Source organism: Rattus norvegicus, chromosome 17, assembly GCF_036323735.1.
Source record: "Rattus norvegicus strain BN/NHsdMcwi chromosome 17, GRCr8, whole genome shotgun sequence".
Taxonomy (NCBI): Eukaryota; Metazoa; Chordata; class Mammalia; order Rodentia; family Muridae; genus Rattus; species Rattus norvegicus.
This window is the reverse complement of record NC_086035.1, coordinates 25,225,289-25,244,654: the sequence shown is the minus strand read 5'-3', so window position 1 is coordinate 25,244,654 and position 19,366 is coordinate 25,225,289. Positions and strand designations below refer to the sequence as shown.

Sequence of the window (19,366 nt, the reverse complement as noted above, 5' to 3'; positions counted from 1 at the left end):
ACAGAAGCTGCCCGGCATCAATGAGATTCTGTAGCCTGAAGAGGAAGGAAAAGGCCCACACATTTGCAGGCCTTATGCCCTCATCTCTAGCTGTCACAAATAACTGGATATTGTATAAAATATTTTATGTAGTAAATTTGAGCAAGATAAACGAATCCTGAAAACTATCGTTAAACTTATGGAAAAACAGAGTTGCCATGTTTTTCCCCTTTAAAGGGAAGATTGACTTGTAAGAATTATGTCTTCTCACCTTAGTCATGTCAACATGCTCTTTATTTATGTCTCCCACTTGTTCTTTTATCCCTCAGAAATAAGCCGTGACCACCGGTACCTAACTGTGTAAACACACCCCAGTGTCCTGGGCTGAGAAGCATGGACCAAGTTCTTCTCCGTGGCTCCCCGGAGCTGGTTTGCACCTGTTGGGCAGCAAATGCCTGCGGCTTGTTACTGAACTAACAGACTTAGTGGGAAGCTTCCAGATGCCGAGTCGAGGTTGAATCCTAGTTCAGCGTGGGGGTGTTTTCCACACCTTGATAACTTTAGCAGATGGCTTTCCCAGAGTGCGGGAACACTCCCGCGGAAAGACGTTTTCTTCAAAACAGGCTACTGGAACCAGAAGAAATTCGAAGAGAGAAAAGTGAAAGCCACAAATCAACAGGCTCACACCTCAGAGTCACTGTAATTAAGACACAGTTCTTGTGGCACGCCCTCCCGTAGAACCAGCAGATCACATAACCTCGGGTCAAAGTAAGGAAATATGAGGCCAGCTATTTGAATGAGGGACACATTTTCCCTCAAAATACGGGCTGACTTTTAGGCCACAGGTGTCTAGGTAATTGCTGTGCATTATGTATATATCATATTTAACAGGCCTTGTACACACATTTCCACCTGGGTGGAAATGAGCGGTCCAATCTCCATGCTTCACCCTTACTATGGAGTGTACCAGAGTCTGCAGGGTTTAATAAGGCTTGGCACATGGAAAGAGCAGGCCTTCCTGACCCCCTCCTCCTCATTCTGCTGTTGATTACTGGTGAGAAGAAGGTAAATCATTTGACCCAGGCATGTGTGTGTTTTCTGCGTAGAGCTCAGTGCTCCAGAGCAGGCCCTGTGTGAAAGGGAAAATCTGAAGTCTGTGCCTAACCAGAGGAAAGGTGAAAGTGTAAATGTAGACTTTATAATTCAAGGGGAGGAAATAGGTTTGGTTGGTAAGGTCTGGGGTGCCATCTTGAAAGGGGAAGTGAATTACAAAAGAGCAAAGCAGATTATTAGAGCGCACTTACCCTGATGCCCACGGGAAAGCCAAGCTTCCTCTCTCTCCTGCCAGAAGTTGAATGCCAGGGTGAATGGCAGAACATGGCCTCAAATGTCACAGTGTCTTACTAGAGTAAATTGTCTGCTTATAAATCTATAATCCTCTAAGTTTCTTAAGTGATTTAATGACTTTTCTAAGATGAAAGAGATGAGATTGTTCAATTAAAATTACAAACTTAGAGCTGTGAGAGATGGCTCAACAAGACGGACACCCTGAGCTGGATCCCTGGGACTTACCTGAAAGAAAAAGAGAAGAGATGCCTATAAGTGGTCCCCTAATCTACACAGACACATGCGCACCCGAGTATGTGCGCACGCGCGCACGCATGCGCATAAACACACACACGCACACACACGCACGCGCGTGCGCGCACACACAAATACACATAAACACACACGGACACAAATTAATAAAAATAGAAACTCAGAGGCACATAAAGGGAAAAAATATCTCCAAAAATATAATTCAGTAAGTACACTGTATTTTAATTTGATGATGTTGGTAACTAAGAAGTAATGGAAATAAATTGCTTTAAAAAATTCTTACTATCAAGTCAAGACAAAAACTTCTTACTCTGAGGCCAACTCAAGCTTTTGTGAGTACTGCCCCTGTGATGTGTTTTTATACAAAAACTTTAAAAGGATTTTGGGAGATGAAACTGATTGATAATGGAAGTGAAACCCTTCTTTCTGATATCCCATGAATTAGCCCAAATTCCCATCCTATATTTAGCCCCTGCCTCTGCTATGTAAATTTGAGGTCTTCATCTATCCTAGTGTTGGCTTAGCAGTGCAGTGTCCAAGCCACACACACAGTTAGTTGGGAAACACCAGCACGTGCTTGGTCCTATCTTGACCTCTCCGGTTGCTTGAGAACAGCCTCCGTAGTGTCCTGGAACATACGGAACGTGAGACACTTGCCAAGTGGTTCTACTCCCCCAAGCCTCATGCTCTTCGACGGGAGGTAAATACTGGATCTTTGGCTAAACATTCTCAAGGTTAGCAGAGTCATCCAGACTACAGTGTCTGGAACCAAGTCAGTTAGGCCCTCAAACGGGGCTGTGGTGAAAACGATAGCGTTTGTGGAAAAATTTGGTAACAGTAAAAACTTTCTGAAGATACAAAACCAAAAAGGAAACTAGAAATTAAATGCAAAAAGAATCTGAGCTATTTCTGGTACCGTCAGCCCTTGCCACACTCTATGGCTTTGCCACAGTCTGGCTCCAGAACACACTCCATGCCACATGGGTATCTTGCCATAACATGAAACATCAACACATGTTCCCTGAAACACCTCATCTCAGACTTTAGACTGTTGTATGTTATTAACTGGAGTGAGTTCACTAGGCAAGGCAAAGTTTTCTACTTCTACAGAAGTATAGTAGAACAGTTATGGAACACATTTTTAATATGTCCCTGTAGCCATTCCTCAGGACGTAGGGTATCAAAACAGTATGTGCTTACATGGTAATAGAATAACTTTCAGGATTATTGTTTGAATTGCTGACTTGAGTTTCGTTTAAAAAAAAAAAATCACGACACAAATTTAGCTTGAGAAGAGGATAGAATTCCCAACCGTGTTTTAAATGTCCCCAAATGTGTCTGCAAAGGAGTGTTCCCACCATTGATGGTGAAAGATCAAAATGCTGACTCCCCTCTGAGGAAAGACAAGATTTGTCTACATCCTCCTCTATCAACTATTCAGCCAAGATTTACTCCTTTATGAAACGTAGGCGGGCATATTAATCTCCTGACTTTATAAATGCCCTTCCATCGTTAACAGGAAAGAAAAATTACACGTAAGCCACGCAATTATATCATAATGCATTTCTTTATGATTTCTTCTCGGTACCTGACTGATATAGCTATCTTATATACCTATATGGTTGTCTGTGCATGAAATACCTGGAAGCAGTGGATTGTGGGAGGAGAGAATGTAAGAAGCTTGGCTCTTGATAGCTAGGGTATGCCGAAGCCAACTTCTATACACCGCTGGGTTTAAGGAGTTTATTCTGCAGTGAAAATTAACAGATATAAATATGCACACCATACATGAATTCTCTTCCCATAATCATAAACACAACTTCTCATATTTAAATTCATAAAAGTACCTTAAACGTATTTGTTTTTCTGCAATCCAATGAGACAAATGAGAGACCATGTTTCAAAGACACTTGGAGATGCCTTGGCCAGGAGCATCTAAACCAAACGTATAAACTAAGGACCACAGATAACTATGTTATGTCCCCACTTTGTTAAAGTATTGCATTCCAGCATACTCACTGATGTGGCTTAAAAAGATATCTGGGCCAAAGTGTATTTCAAGGTAGTGTGTTAAAGAGGCCTAGGAGTCATTCGCACATTCTCCAGCCATAGACCATCTCACATGAATAAAAAGAAGGGCTCAGGTCATAGACAAGGACCTGGACAAATGAATGCAGTTAACTCTCCATCTTTCCTACCACTGAACTGTTTAGCAGGCTTGTCAGTGGAGTGGGTGACCACCACTCAGCTGTAAAGGGACCCTGTGTTAGCAGGCATGTGGAAACAGATTAATGTTCCCACCTTCTCTCCTGGTGCAGCACATATGGAAAGTTATACCATCCATGCAATGTATTGAAAGGATCTGTTAACATTTAAAGCCCCTTTGTTTGTTCACAGGGGCCAGAGACATCAGAACCTACCCTGAGGCCTCTGAGGAGGAAGAAACTCACAATGTTTTCATGACATCCGTTTGTAGCATTTGAGCTAAGGATCTCAGGGATTGGATATTCAAAAAGACCTTCCTAGTAAGGACCATTGCGCTGCAGGTCCTTGGGATGTAGAATTTATAGACAAACTAAGGGCACTGGATTTTTGGCTTCTCACAATATAACCCCCTCTTTTAAATAGATTTTTATAACTTCATCGGAATAATTGAAAAGCTAGGGAAAATAGTCTTCTATGTCTTATGTTAAATGTTGTAAGGTCAGTATGCGTATTAGTGCACGAAAATTGTTGACTATGTGTGTATATTTTGGAGAATCAAAATCATTTATACAATCTAATAAATTGTTATAATGACTTTTTATTTGTTGGACTTCTGTCATGCCTAGTTCAGTTCTTTCTTATTTTTATAATGAGTCTTTAACGTGATGCTAGAACTCTATAGCTAATTAAATGTCAGAATAAACTTATTCTTTAGAAATAAGATCCATATCACCTAGATATAACTTCTTTAAGACTAAAGTAGATTAATGACATCATCAGTTGGACTCAGTGTGGATGAAATAAAATGATTATTCAAAATATTGAAATTCACTATTTTATGCTATTGTGTTTTAAATATAAAATATAAATATGTCATGTCTGACTTGTCCCATTAATAAATTATAGTGTCACATACTTTTCATAGAAATTACCATACGATCTTTGGAAAAAAGAAATATAAATATTATTTTTGTAAATACAATGTTCCTGTGATAGAAGTATATTCTCAGAAGGCAAGGAGTTCTTGAGTTGAAAAAAATGTCTAACATCAATATGTACTGTTTTATGATACTTGTTCCATGTCTTAATAAATAATACTGTTTTCTCAGTAATCATCTTAGGTATTCACAGAAATAATTTTGGAATATAAAAGAATGAAGAAATACTTCTCAGACTGACTTTTGAGCCAATTATGGCATAGAAACAAAAGACATTAGGAAGTTAGTAAGAGTTATTGTTAACACGCACAGTAATTTAGGGAGCATCTGGGTTTAAAAACAATTCAGTAAAATTTAAGTCATATTTTAATATTGTTGCTAGAATATTGATAAAATAGTAGAATTAGAATATTCTAATTCTACTCCTCAAAACCACTCCTGAAACTTCTTGCAAATAGGGGGTTCCTATGTTTAACTGTATATGTAAATATTTTTTTTTTTTTGTAAATATTTTTATAATCTAGAATACCAGAGTGCCTTATAGCTTCTTTAATGGTCATCATCAAGTACCTGTATTGACCTTAAACTTTGCTTTTTAACTTTCTACAAAAAGAAGATATATGTACTGTGTCGAGAACAAGATTCTTTTCCCTAAAATTCAATCTCCAAACAAGTACCCAGAGCTTCTTTAGATCCAAGCCGTCTGTTGACAGGAGAATCACTTACCCTCATAATAGTCTCTGTCAAGAACATCCAGGTCATTCTTTCACACACTCAACTTTTCTCTCCTCCTTCCTCCCAGCTCACAGTTTCAGAAACAATGCTCTGGCAGATGCAAACAAAGCTATCAGTTAGATGCAGCCTCCCTTGGTGCACTCTCACAGGTGGAAGCTTAAGGTTACCTGCCTGTTGTCCATATTCTGTTGCTTACTATGCTTTTGACTGATGGAAATAGTCACTTTTCCAGAGTCCCTAGAGCCCGTGATGATAATGTAAGTAGACTAGCCAGAGTTCACTCTAGCAGAGCACCGAATGGAATTCAAGATCACACCATGAGGATTATAGGCCTCTCTAGATCCTGAGAAAGCCGGGAAGGACTTTTGAAAAGTCCCCAAGCAGCTTCATGTGAATAGCTGAGAGCATCTAGATTTCCTGCAACTTCAGAATACCATAGTTCATACCTTTCGTGGATTCTAGTTTTCTCAGGACAAACTTTAAGTTTCCCATCTTCGGGACCAGGGAGATGACTCGGCAGTTAAAGGCATTGGCTGTGCTTCCGAAGAACCTGGGTTCAAGTCCCAGCACCTGCACAGCAGTTCACAACTCTCGGGAATTCAAGTTCCAGGAGATCAGACTCCCTCACAAAGACATACCTGCAGGCCACATACAATACACATAAAAATTAAATAAATGAATATTTAAATTTGCCTCGTCTTCTGGTTTCTTTTGATTTCTGTATCCTAAAAGATTAAGAGCAAGGCAGCATGTCGTGACGAATGCAGTTAGAGGAAGAGAAAGAATCCAGGTAAGAAAACACAAGGAGCAGCATGACGCCATACTGTTTAGTACTAGGCAAGAATGGGAAGGATAATAAAGTCCTGAAAGTCAATTGTCTTAGGAACTTGGCCACACTGCTCACTTTCAATATGGCTCCAATCAACACATTATGGAAAATAAGATGAAATGGATGTTCTCAGATTAGGTCAAAGTTACATTTCTCTTAATGGAACAGTATCCGATCAGCCCACTTCTCTGCCACTCAAGTCAGCAGGAGGGGATGGATTTCCTTCTGATCATTTGCTTTTACCCCTTTTGACCCTGTCCTAGTTAGGGACAAGTAAGAGTAGAGCAGAAAGTCATATGAACTCCACCACAATGAAATAAGAACTCCACACAGGCGCGCGCGCGTCTTTTAAATGGTGGTGTCAGTTTCCCTTGATTAATTAAATAGCTATATATCTACAAACACACTCCTGAGTTGTTTGTTGAATGCTATGCATTTTAATGGAGCGCCCTTACCTTTATTCTAAGAAGAACTTTCTGCCGTTTAGTAAAACTGATATTGTGAAGCCAGAGGGTCCTGGGCTCAAATTCCATCCAGGAATGCTTGCACGGGACACCTTCATATGTTATTGGTTACCAGGCTCTAAGCTCTAATTTTCTTTCTTTCTTTCTTTTAAAAAAAAAAGATCTTATTGGTGACCCAAAGGCCTTTACTTGTTTTTCTAGTAACATAAGGGGAAGGTGAGTGGGGAAAGTATGTGGTTTGGGGGATAAGTCACAGGGATTTGCATTTCAATAAACTAGATTCCTATCTAGGATTTCCTCTTCATCCTGACTTTTTTTTTTTAAGGCCTGGGATGAATCTTCTTAAATTTTAGTTAGTTAACTAACCTTTCAGTTTATTTTATTTTTTTCCCTAATTGTGACTACTTTAAAGTGGCAATTTTGTATGGAAAGTTGAAGGGGAGAGAGAGATCAAATCTCAAGCAAACAAAGGAAGCATGAGAGAGACAAAAGAAAAGAGAGAAAAAGTGGGGGAAAGGTAGAAACCCAGGAAAGACACTATTAGCAAGACTAAGTGTTTAAAGGAATTTACCAGCATGATTTCTTCAGGATATATTTACCAACGAGGCACAAAAGTTTCGTTTGGTTTTAATGAAAGCATGAATGTTTATGATAGGTTTCTCTTAAATCATTTTAATAACCCTTGTTGTGGGCTGCATGTGTGTGTGTGTGGAAACAATTATCGTGTTAACACGGGATTCATAGCTAACTTGTTTGCAAAGACCCTCAATAGCGATGCCATTTCCTCTGTAGGAGATTTAGCGCTGCACACTCCGAGTTTAAATATCTATATCAGAAGTAATAGGAGAAACATGTGTTCAAGCACCTTGCTTTGCATAACAATTCATTAAGGTACAAAAAAATATAAGCAGACAACGTCAGGCTGGCTGGTGTTAAATATTTGCAGTGCAGCATTTACTCACTGAAGGAAACCAGTATGTATTTAGACCAAGGGATTGGATGTGGTAAGTTAGATGTGTAATGAGAACAACACTTGTTACAAGTGTTCCCAGTTAAGAAGTTATGTAGAGCTTGGAAACATGGCACCTGTATGTTGCATGATGGGCCTGTCCTTCCTCCAAACCAAAAATAGGCAATATTCTCTCTGATGGATGAATTCTGGATTGCCCTGAATAAACTTCCGTCACATTTTTTTTCTTTCTTTTCTTGCCCCATCCTTTTCTTCCAGTGTTCTCCTTTCTACTTGTGGACATATTCTGATTCAACTTGAAAATAATCGAGTCAACCTTAATTCCCATGAGAAATATTTTATATCGTCCTCTAGATGAGGCTAGACCCTTTTCTTGTGTTCCCCTAAGTAAGATTTGTTTTTCTTCTAATATAGTAACACTTGTTTTTCTTCCAACTATAGATCTAATTAAATAGGATTAACTCTTTAATTTATGTCCTCTCAACTAAATGATGAAGAGAAGAGAAGAGAACGCACGTGGAGCACCAAAATATCGGGCTGCCACTCATACAATAGAGTCCCAAGGGAGAATCCGGAAATATTAATGAAAAAAAAGTACAGATTACTGGGCCCATGGAGCAGCCATAAAGTGACTTTGGGTTCAGTAGCAAAGCAAAATGCTTGCAATTTCAACATGGCCATCATCATTCAGTTGACAGGAAATAATGGGTTTGAAGAGAGGGTCCAAAGTCACCGAGCAAGCTGTACAGAGATGGGGTAGTTTGAAGATTCAATCGAGGTCCACTTTCTTGACCTCTCCTGAATTCTACCCTAGCACATATGTAAACACACAGACACACACACACATCAGAGCTTTTTAATTAATTAATTTGTATATGTAAAGGACAGTTGAGCCATCACAGAGATGTTTTTCTAACTGAACCAGCTTCTTATTCTATCACTTAGATCATAAAGAACCCTTGTCAACATCACCAACTCCTTTCCAAGGAAACTGGCGCCATGACATCTGAGCAGGTGCGAGTGTTTTTGAATTAGACGTTACATAAATGACATCTGGGCTTGTCTAATACTAATGGAGAAATTATTTCCATTTCAATTGTGATTGTGCACAGTTGTGATTGTGTGATGTTAGGGCTGATGTCTTTCTACTTGCTGAAAAGCTGCATAACTGTGAATACTTCTAATGAACCATGATTGGTATACGTGCTCTCTCATTCCTGATGCCAGGGGTACAATGTTTCCCCTGATTCAGTGCAGGGCTAACTCTCCAGCATCTCTTTCATTCATGCGTTTCATCAGACTAACGTACCTGCCCTGTCTTCCCGGCTTGAGGAGAGTGTCTAACCCTGGCCAGGTACTGCTTCGTGCTAAACATGTTCCTTCTGCCAATTTATTCATGGGGCATATTCACCTGTACTTCACAGACATGAGAGACTACATTGCTAAGTTAGGAAAAAACTTCAGAGGATAGTGAACCTTCGCATGGAAAGATGACTTTAGTGAGCTGTGAATTCTATTTGTAATAGGACATGGGCAATGACTAGAAAATACAAATAAAATGGAGGGAAACTAAGGCAGGAAATGGTGACCATAGGGCTATTGACAACACCAACAGTGACCAAGAAATGAGCATGGACTGCAGACTAGAGAGACTACTGTTTCCAGTAAAATTGCAGTTAATCCTCTTGTTAATATGCTGTGTGTAATAAGTGACATACATATGTCTATATATATGACACATATTTATGTAATTGTAACAAATAAACTATTATTATTCAATTTATGATGGGAAGATTGAGGACCAAAGGATCAATTTAATTAAATTATCTAAATCAGTGGTTCTCAACCTGGGGATCACGAACATGTTAGCAGTCGAACAAACCTTTCACAGGGGCTGCATATCAGGTATCCTGCATATCAGGTATCTACATTATATGATTCTTAACCATAGCAAAATTACACTTAAAAAGTTGCAACCAAGTAATTTTATGGCTGGAGGTTACTGCAACATGAGGAACTGTATTAAAGGGTCACAGCATTAGGAAGGTTCAGAAGCACTGGTCTAAATAAAGTCTCTTGGCCACAGTGTTTTTAGAGGTAGAACTGTGAACCTGAATTGCGTAGTAAAGGAACCAGAGAGTGAATTGATGTTGGAGGTTTCCAGTCCAAGGTACATATGACACAATAACCAAGGAATTATCTAGAAGCCTTGTTTTACGTGGATGGTGCCTGATTATAGGAATTTAGGGCGACAGTGACATAGGGTTTTTGTAGAAGAATGGTTTTGCCAGGCCTTGCTGAAGCAGGCCCGGGTAATATGTTTTTAGGAAGCAACACTACTTGCATGAGTAGCTCACTATTGAGTCTGTGTCTCTTGCAAGATGATCAGAACCAGAGTTGGTGTGGATTAGCTGAAGAATCACAAAGCAGGCAATTTAACTGGTAGAATTACTCACAAACAGTAATGTGAGATAACGTTAATTTAACCGTAGTTCTTTTTAAAGATGAACCAATCCATACAAAGTAACCCTAAGCAAAACGGGTAATTCATTCTTTTTAAAATGATAAGCTTCTGAGTCATTGTTTTGTAGGAAATTCAAGAGAAGCTAACACTACTAGGAAAGTAAGAGGAAAAAAAAAGAAAGAAAAGGAAAAAACCTGAATTTGGACTTTGCTTTCTTTTCATTTTGATTCATGAAGCCCAGTCTCAGAAGTAAGTTATTGTTCATATCAACTAAAGAGAGAGCATTGGGAATGAGATAAGAAAAGAACTAAAAAGCACATTTGGAACTGGCTTGCCCAAGACTGTGTGTTTTTATCTTGAAAAAAAAATCTATTAGGACTCCACCATTGTACAAATTCCACAGTTCTTTTATTTTATAAAATAGAAAATGATTGCAATTTTGTGTAATGTATTGTGCAGGTTTAATAGGATCCTACTATTGCCGAGTACCGTAGTGACAAATAAGCGCAATAGAAAATTGCTGACACAACGGGAAACCGCTAGTTCAACATAAATGGTTTCTGTAAATAAATCTAGTGTAATTTCCCTATACATCTTGACTGCTGCTCTCAGCTCTGCTCACAGCAGAGCAGCGGTGCGGCGCAGCGCTGGCAAGAGGCCGGCTTTTGGCTTCTCTAAGCACTGAACACGTAGCTGTTTCGGCTTTCTTCCCCCGCCACACCTCTCCAATGAAAAGTGAGACGTAATAGGGGCTCCAGATTTGGGTTTCTTTCCCAAAAACCCCTGATGGAAGACTGCAGACAGATGACCCCAGAAAACATAAAAACAACCCAGAAAGGGATCAAGGCTTTAAAAATCAGCTTTTCATTCTAATAGGGGTAAGGTCAAATAGGTACTAATTCTGCAGTCTTTTCCTGTGTTTGTTCATAGCTGACACTTGTTAGAGTAAACGACAGTTGTATTTTTCCCTAAATTCATTAAATAAAAGACATAAATGAGGAACCAGTCTACCATATTTGTGGGTTCTGTATCCAGTCAATCACAGATGGTAAATGTAGTCAGGCCATGGGAATTACATCTGGATTAGACCAGTGGACTTTTGTTACCTTTCCCTAATCAGTAAGTATAACGACCACTTAAACAGTATTTGCATTTTATTATATGTTTTGATAGTTGGTTTTAATATCAACCTACCATAAATCAGAATCACCTAAACAGGAAGCCTCATCTAAAGAATTGTACTAATTGGTGTGGGAAGACACACTGTGAGGGTAGGGTGGACTTCCTGTAGCAGCCCGGATGTGAAGGGCGTGGCAGAAGGAGGATTCTTTGACTCTTGCCCACTCACTCTCTTTTGCTGCAGTTGGTTGACCTTCTTGCTGCTTTGGGAGGTCCCTTCACTACTGTCAAAATCAATGTTTCCAGGCTTCCATTACCGACTAAGCACCAAGGGCTCTCCACCAACATTCCGCAGTTTGGCACCCAGTTTGATAGATCGGGCAACCACTAGGTTCTCAACCTCTCACATGTGGGACAGCTATTTTTACTATTAGACATAACCTGTTATCTATCTATCTATCTATTATCTATCTATCTATCTATCTATCTATCTATCTATCTATCTATCTATCTATCTGCAAACTAGTTATGTTCCTCTGACGAATACTGGCTAATAATTATAAATAATCTAGAGATGATTTAAAGTTACAATAGACAAGAACAAGAATAATGTGTTAGGTTGCATTTAATTGTGCATACTTTTATACAAGACTCAAGGTACCATAAGTTGTTATATTGAATAGGTGAGATCAGAATCAAACTTTCATGTACACTGAAGATTAAGTGTATTTAATATAAAAGAAAATACTCTAAATATATCCTTAAAGTCTTATCATTTGATCATTGATACCAACTAGATTTGGATATAAATAGCAAAGGCAAAATATATGATCTTTCTTATTTAAAAATATATATTTGGTGCTGTTACAGTCTGGCTCTGCTAAAAGATTTGGCAGTAATTAGATGCAAAGAAAGCAGACCTGGAGTTTAGAAGATATACTTTGGAGAAAGACATCGTTTTACTTGGAAATCAAGCAAAATATTAAAAATAAGACTAAAATTTATTTTCTGAGTCATAATCATTAAACCTTTCCTGCATGATCCATTTGTGTTTGCTGTTATGTTGGCTACTGTCGTTTAAAGATGGGTGCCCCCTTATCTGAAGGACTTATTACCTGGAAGAAGCAGGCTTCATAGCAGAGGTGAGAAGCCATGAATCAGCCAGCACACCTGATGGGTTGCATGTGGTCATAAACATAACCAGATTGACTGTATTGTGAGGAAATGTGCATTTGGTCACTTTGTTCTGCCTGGAAAACACAGAGAAGAAAAGGAAGAAATCACATGAAGAAGGCCAAAGGCAAGGCAGAACCGAAACATAAAGAATTGTGCACTAGAAATCAAAAGGGATTTTGTTTTCTATGATGCCAAGAAGCACATGAAGATGCCTACACTTTAGAAAGAATCCAGTGCCCCAAGTATGGGGGATGGGCTGGATGAGACAGGGGATGAGACAGGAGCAGAAGGCATCTGGAGCCCAATGTATCAATTCAGGAAGCAATGCTAGGTAGTGAAAATGGCAATGGCAGAAAGGCTGAGGGCATGATGACAAAATGCAGATGACAAAACTTGAAAGCTTTGCTATTGTCATTCAAGAGATCAACAGGGCTAACTCTACTCCCTATGACATTCTTTTTTTTTTCCTATGACATTCTTGCTTGAGTGACAGACCATGATTAGGTGGCATTCCTTGCAACAGGATTAGAAGGTGTTAATAGTCAATGAGCTTAGCTATGGGTGAAGTTCCTCAACAGTCCTTAGAGCATAGATTTCCAGGAAAGTTGAACCATGTTTGAGGTCGGGTGAAGAATTCTTGAGTGACCTTGTGCTTCCAAAAGTGATTGCAGTGCATCCTGCAGCAGACCACTCTCTCACAGGTGTCTACCTCTACTGTCAAAGTTCTTTTTTCAGACCTTCCAAACTTCTGGTAGCTTCTTTTCTGAGACTTGTTGAAACATCAGGCCATTAGAACAGATTTTCAAAGGTTTTAGAAACAAAACAGAAACTTTTTCCCCTGGAAGACTTTGTTCTGAAACATTCCAAAGTTCTAACAGTAGCAAAACACAAGCAAAGTCTGTGCTAGAAACAGGAATTACATCAGGCCAGAGATGTTTAACTTTATTTATAAGCTCTTCACCCAGCAAAGACAAAGGCTGGACAGATCTGCTGTCTATGGTGCTGTAGAAGAGTATGAAACCATTTATCGATTTATGAAATTCATCAAGTCAATTAATAGATGGCAATGGTCATTGTCTAGTGTTTGGGGATAGAGAGAGGGATGAACTCGGTCTTTGGAAAGGAGGAAATAAAAGAATTCTTAAAATCCACTTGAGGGCTGGAGTTCAGAGTCACCATCTGTCTTGTTTCCTTTCTATTGCTATGAGAAAACATTGACCAAGAACCACTTAGAAAGAAATGTTGTCATCTTATAACTCTCAGGTCATAGTTCATCACTGAGAGAAGTCAGGTCAGCAGCTCAGTGCAGGAACATGGAAGGAGTGATTGAAGCAGAGACCATGGATGAACCCTGATTACTGGCCTGCCACTACTTGGTTACTTAGCTACTTTTCTTGTACAACCTAGGGATGACACTGATCCCAGTGAACTGGGCCCTCCTGAACAAATATGGAATCAAGAAAACATCCCACAGATGTGCCAACAGGTCAATCTGATTGTGGCAATTCCTTAACTGATGCTCTCTCTTCCTGGGTTACTCAAGTTTGTGTCAACAAGCATTAATCAGAACACAATCTTAATCGACCTTTTGTGTAAAGGTTAAAGCCATTTTCTTTTACTTTAATCTTCCTTTCACATTACTTCACAAAATTTAAGACAAATATGGCATCAATGTATCCAAAGGGAAGGAAGCAATGATGGAAGAAAGAAAATAGAGAAGAGGACAGATGGTAACCTGAAGTGGGCATCAACACAATGTTTATGGCTGTCAGCGTTCACCTTGTATTATTGGCATATTCTAGGTTGTAGAAACAAATTATTTTAGCTGGGAAATTTGTCAAGAATTCACCCATTCTTTCTTTCTGGCTTACCATGGAATTCTTCTGGGCTTGACTAAAAGTTTCTAGGGGCAATGCTGTGACACTGTGTCTGTTCCTATACATTGTTTTTATCTGAGTGAGCATTATGTATATGTTGGCTGCTTAGAACACAGTGTAGTGTGTGCTTTCCAATATGGCAAAACAAAGAATATAGGGCCTTGCTCAAAAACAACCACCTCTTGAGATAGTGTTTGTAAGTCACTTACATCTCTGACTAAACCATACCCAGAGGTCAGTGCAGTTTTGAGTCCAGTCATTCGTTTCTTCAATACTTATACTATATATTTTATATAATGCATATTACATAGTATAATATAAAGCTATATGCTTATAGCTTAATAAAAGTTGTCATGATAAGAGCAAGCAGATATGTGCAGAATCCATGCCAAAACATAGAGTTTCTTTTTTCCCAGGAGATTATGTGAACACCATGATGTAAGACAGTTCATTTGGGAGATTCCAATAAAATCTGTTGTTGAGTAAATTTGCTGTCAGAGTCCAAAATGAAAAGGCTTTGAAAGAGTCAGCAAGGACATTCATGGCAAAAAGAACAGATTTCCACATTACATGTGTTGTTAGAAATAAAAAGAATCTCAGCAGCCCTGAGCAGCTGTAGAGGTGTGGAGGAGATGGTAGCTTGTGAAGAGCGATCTCCCCAGGGCTCCAGACACAGAGGCCAGACCTCCCAGGAGCTCTGCTTCATGCAGCTGTGCCACAGATGGGGAGAGTCTTGCTCCAAGAAGATGATCAGAGTCAAGAGACAAATGAAGGAGGTCTGCCACTGTGTCCCTTTGAAAGCCACTAGAATCACCTTTGCTGCCCTGCCTGACTCTGGCTGAATTTAATGGTCCTTATGTAGGCTTTATTTCTACCAGAGGTGTTGGGCTCCTGAGGGTCTTTAGGGTCTTCTACTTGGCTCATTGATTTATTGTTCTTTGTCTTCTCCAAGAATAATCCCTCTACTCATGTTTGCATCTGTTACCAACAAGCATGAAAACCTCCCGCCCAATACTGTCAACGGCAAAAACTGTACTTGCTGTCCAGCGAAGCACACTTAAGTAACTTCTGATTATAAGTAGCATTTCTAATACTTTCAATATTCAATATTAAATACTGGTAAAGTATTTTGAATTGTGCAAAAACATCATACATATTACATATTCAACTCCCCCCCAAGGAATTCTGTTAGAATATTACTGATTTTATTAAATGAAAATCTAATATGACTAAGAAATTAAATAGTGCCTCAGGTCATACAGTTCATGAACAGGCCAAGACTCAAACCTATATCTGGCTTACAGTAAATACTATAGACTTTGCTACCTCTGCCCCCTGATGGAAAAAATTCATTTGTGCCATATTAATCACTCTGATGAGGTTAATGTTCTGTACCCAAACAGTAACTGTGGCTAGCTAGGTTCACTCCAATCCTTCTCATGTAAAATATTATTACTGTTAGTTCAACTCAAAACAGAAGACTACATGATAATAAGTAGCTAGCTTAATGGATATTGTAAGTTGAGTTCTCTTAACAATCACCAGAATCTTTAAAAATGGTTTTGTTAGTCCCTTAGACCTCTCAGGCCTTTATTTCCAGTTACAACTCTCACTGTAGGAGAAACAACTTTCTTAATTTTTGTCAGTTTTTTCTTCTCATTATAGTGGGGTTATCCATGCACATCTAATACATGTTCCTTTTAAATTTTATATCAAAACAATCATTTTATTAATAAATTACAAAAATATTAAATATATTCCCCACTCTCATTTTTTTCCAGGGATGACATCTTTCATAACCATTCACAGTATCATCAAAGCAGAGCTTATCATGTGGTCCTGCATGAGCAGGAGAAAAGCCTTTCCTAGCCAGCCACTGCGCCTATCTCCTAACATTTATTAAACAGGTCGCATTCAATCCTTCAATGGATGTATAAGGCTGCCATAGAAGACTGAGCACTTGGTTGTGCCCAGCTGAGACCAGCTAGAATCAAGGTGACTTAGCAACAGGAGAGGGAATGAATGTCCTAAGACTTGGGGAACATTATTACACTTCCTTTTCATGGTAAAACCTATTAATGTGATGTCTTTGCTCAGAAGGCTTTATATAAGAAAGCTTTCCACCCCTTCTACTTTATTTCCTGATGGATGCCCATTGTAAAGGATGAGTAAAAGAAATTCTTGATTGTGTTTCTTTATTTGCCGTACTTCAATCTCCTTGCTAACGTGGAGTCAGATGTTGAAATGGTAACACACTAATGAGGCTATCACGCTACAAAGAATAGAAAGCTTTGTATTAGCTCATGGTTTCAGGTCGGAGTTGGTAGTTCCCATTGCTTTAAAGCTGTAATGAGTCATCTCATCATGAGTGGAGAGCGTATGGCCAAGAGAGCTGCTCACGTCATGACTAGATGAGTCAACAAGGCAGGCACCTTGGATAGGTAATCCCTTTGGAAGACATGGACCCCAAGTACTAACTTCTTTCCTAGAGGCAAACATATTCAAGTTTCTACCAGTTTCCAAAACCATCATGGGGCCCAAGCTCTTAACACAGGGGCATTTTGGAGTCTTTCCAGATTCAATGTATAGCCTCCAGTCTCCTCTGAATGGTCTGCTATTAATCTGTTTTGTGTGTGTGTGTGTGTGTGTGTGTGTGTGTGTGTGTGTGTGTGTGTCCCAGTGCAGGTGTTTCTATGAGCTTTTAGACTTAACATACAGAGTAGGCATGAGCTTCCTTTTTGTTAGTAAATCTATGCTATATTTTGCTCATCAGTGCCTCACAAAGGAGATTCATAACATTTCCATGGTTTATGATTTTTTTAAAAAAAATTGAGTGCAATAATATTTCCCAAGCTTCTCAGTTGCACATTTCGTGGCCCACGTGTGCACTTGGTCGTGTATCCAAGAGCATGTCAAATGGATACTGCAGACACCATGTTGGTTGCCTCTGGGTTGGTTTCTCTTTGTGTTTGAGCTGGTTTTAGTGGACTGAATCTCTTATACTTTTTAATTTAAATTTGAATTAGAGAAACATGTGGGTAAATATAGCCACACATTTACACCTAGGATTATGAGTTATAGCTTTATGTACTGCTTATAGGAACAAACAGCATTTCCTTCACACTGATAATTTTGCCCGAGATATGGGGGTATAGCATATTTCTCCTTCACTTTTTCTCCCTCACAACTGTAGCTTCTTATTCTCTTACTGTATTGATTAATAATACATTCAAGGTAATGTAGTTACAGTACTATAGAAGACGCTATCAAGGTAAGATGCCAGTCCAATAACAGACAATAGCATCACTGAAGAGAAGTTTTTCTCCACCCCACTCTGTGCTTTCTCTCATTACAGTTTGTAATTACACTGTGTTCATATCATTCTTTGTTATTCTGCTTTCTCTCTGAGAAACCTCACTGAGTTTCAGGTCTGTAGGGAAACCTATACTTAAGGCTTGCCTTGCCTTGCTGTTGCTGTGTGTGCTTATCTGAAGCTTCTTTTCTAACTGATCTCAAAGGAAGATGCACTTTTCTTGACTGTTGTTTGCTTGCTATTACTACCTAGTCCAAGTTGACACAGAACTCCCTGCTCAACCCATATTGGGTTCCCACTCACAATCCTCCTGCCTCAGACTCCAAAGGGCACTGGTATACACTGTCATATTGGGTCGCTAGTTAAATCTTCATACCTCTCTGCAGTCTGGCCACGAGCTCTAACCCTTCCTTGACTGGACAGCAGAGGAAATTGTCATGGATGTGTATGAGTACCCTTCATAAGGTAGCATTTCTTAATTCTGGCAGACAGCCTGGTACTGACATTTTCAATGTGTGGTTTCATGTCTTTCCCACAGTCCTACACTGCAGGACTTGTCTGATCCATGTCCATCCTACCGCTGTGGTACTCCCAAGACAAGCCCTAATTGGTAAGAAGTGAGGTTCTAGGGTATAGGTCAAGTGGCACATGAAGGGGCAGAACAGACTATAGAGCACTATATGCCTTATACTAGTCCTAGATTCCAGAGAGACAAGGGAAGCACCTCATAGGTGAGCTTCTGAGACGAGAGCTCAATCAGCAGAGATAAGGAAGAGAAGACTGGAAGACTTTGGGGCTCTCACACAAATAGCTTTCCTGGGGTGAGTTAATTAATAGGGTATGAGTTCTAAGGAGTCACATGGTGCCTAAGAGGTGGTCACTGGAGCATTTCAGGGTGATCTGTATGACTTGGAGATGGAGTGGTCAGTGGAGGAAATCCAGTAGGCTATATCTAGTTGTCCCCACAGCTCAGAAGGAGTTACCATGAGGTGACTATGGAAGGAACACAAGTGGGTAGACACATGGAATAAGTGGAAAGACATAAAGAATGGAGAACTGTCAAGAATGGCTCAACTCTGATCCTTGTATGTGGAAGGACTGATAATTCAAGATAGAGAGCAAGGCAAAATAAAATGATACAAATTCAGTCAGATAAAAATGAAAACAGCGGTGTCTATGTTTTTGTGTGATGTTAAATGTGAACTTTATGCATGTAAAAGTCAACATCCATGAATCAAGAATCCTACATTCACAATATTTTGTTGGTTATCTTATGATTCATACTGTTTTCTGAGATAATTGGTACATGAAATCAGAAAACAATCTGATTATCTTACATAAGATTAGAGACTCATATGGTTTTGACCAACATAATACTTTCACTAGACCATGCATGGGTTTTCATGATTCTGGGCTCATTTTCTCAGATATGCTTTATGGTCTTTCGATGTATAATTTGAAATTGTTTTCTTTTTCGTTAAAGCTTCTAGAAGGAGAATTTTATGGCTGCTTTGTGGGGAATTGCTTGCTTTGTTCTCTTAGGGACTTTCCTACACGGGAGTTTAGTTTCCTTATGATTCAGTTCCTTGCTATCTTTCCTGTTCTTATTTCAGATATCTCATCTTCAGTAGTCCTGTGGTAGCTTATGGGTCATATCTGTTCAGTCTCTTCACTCCAGCAAGATAGTCTCATCCACTG

General features: G+C 39.3%; 1 long non-coding RNA gene across 2 annotated transcripts; it reads right to left on the bottom strand.

The window, feature by feature from the left end:
• Positions 1-255: 255 nt before the first annotated feature.
• On the bottom strand, positions 256-1,888 carry LOC102555259 (uncharacterized). 2 transcript variants are annotated; one of them, XR_010059451.1, is made up of 3 exons: positions 1,552-1,888; positions 1,284-1,448; positions 256-606 (listed from the first exon to the last, which is right to left on the bottom strand). It is a non-coding gene; the product is annotated as an uncharacterized LOC102555259 (long non-coding RNA). The 2 variants fall into 2 exon arrangements; XR_360943.4 differs by having other exon boundaries at positions 1,284-1,888.
• Between the last annotated feature and the right edge of the window lie 17,478 nt (positions 1,889-19,366).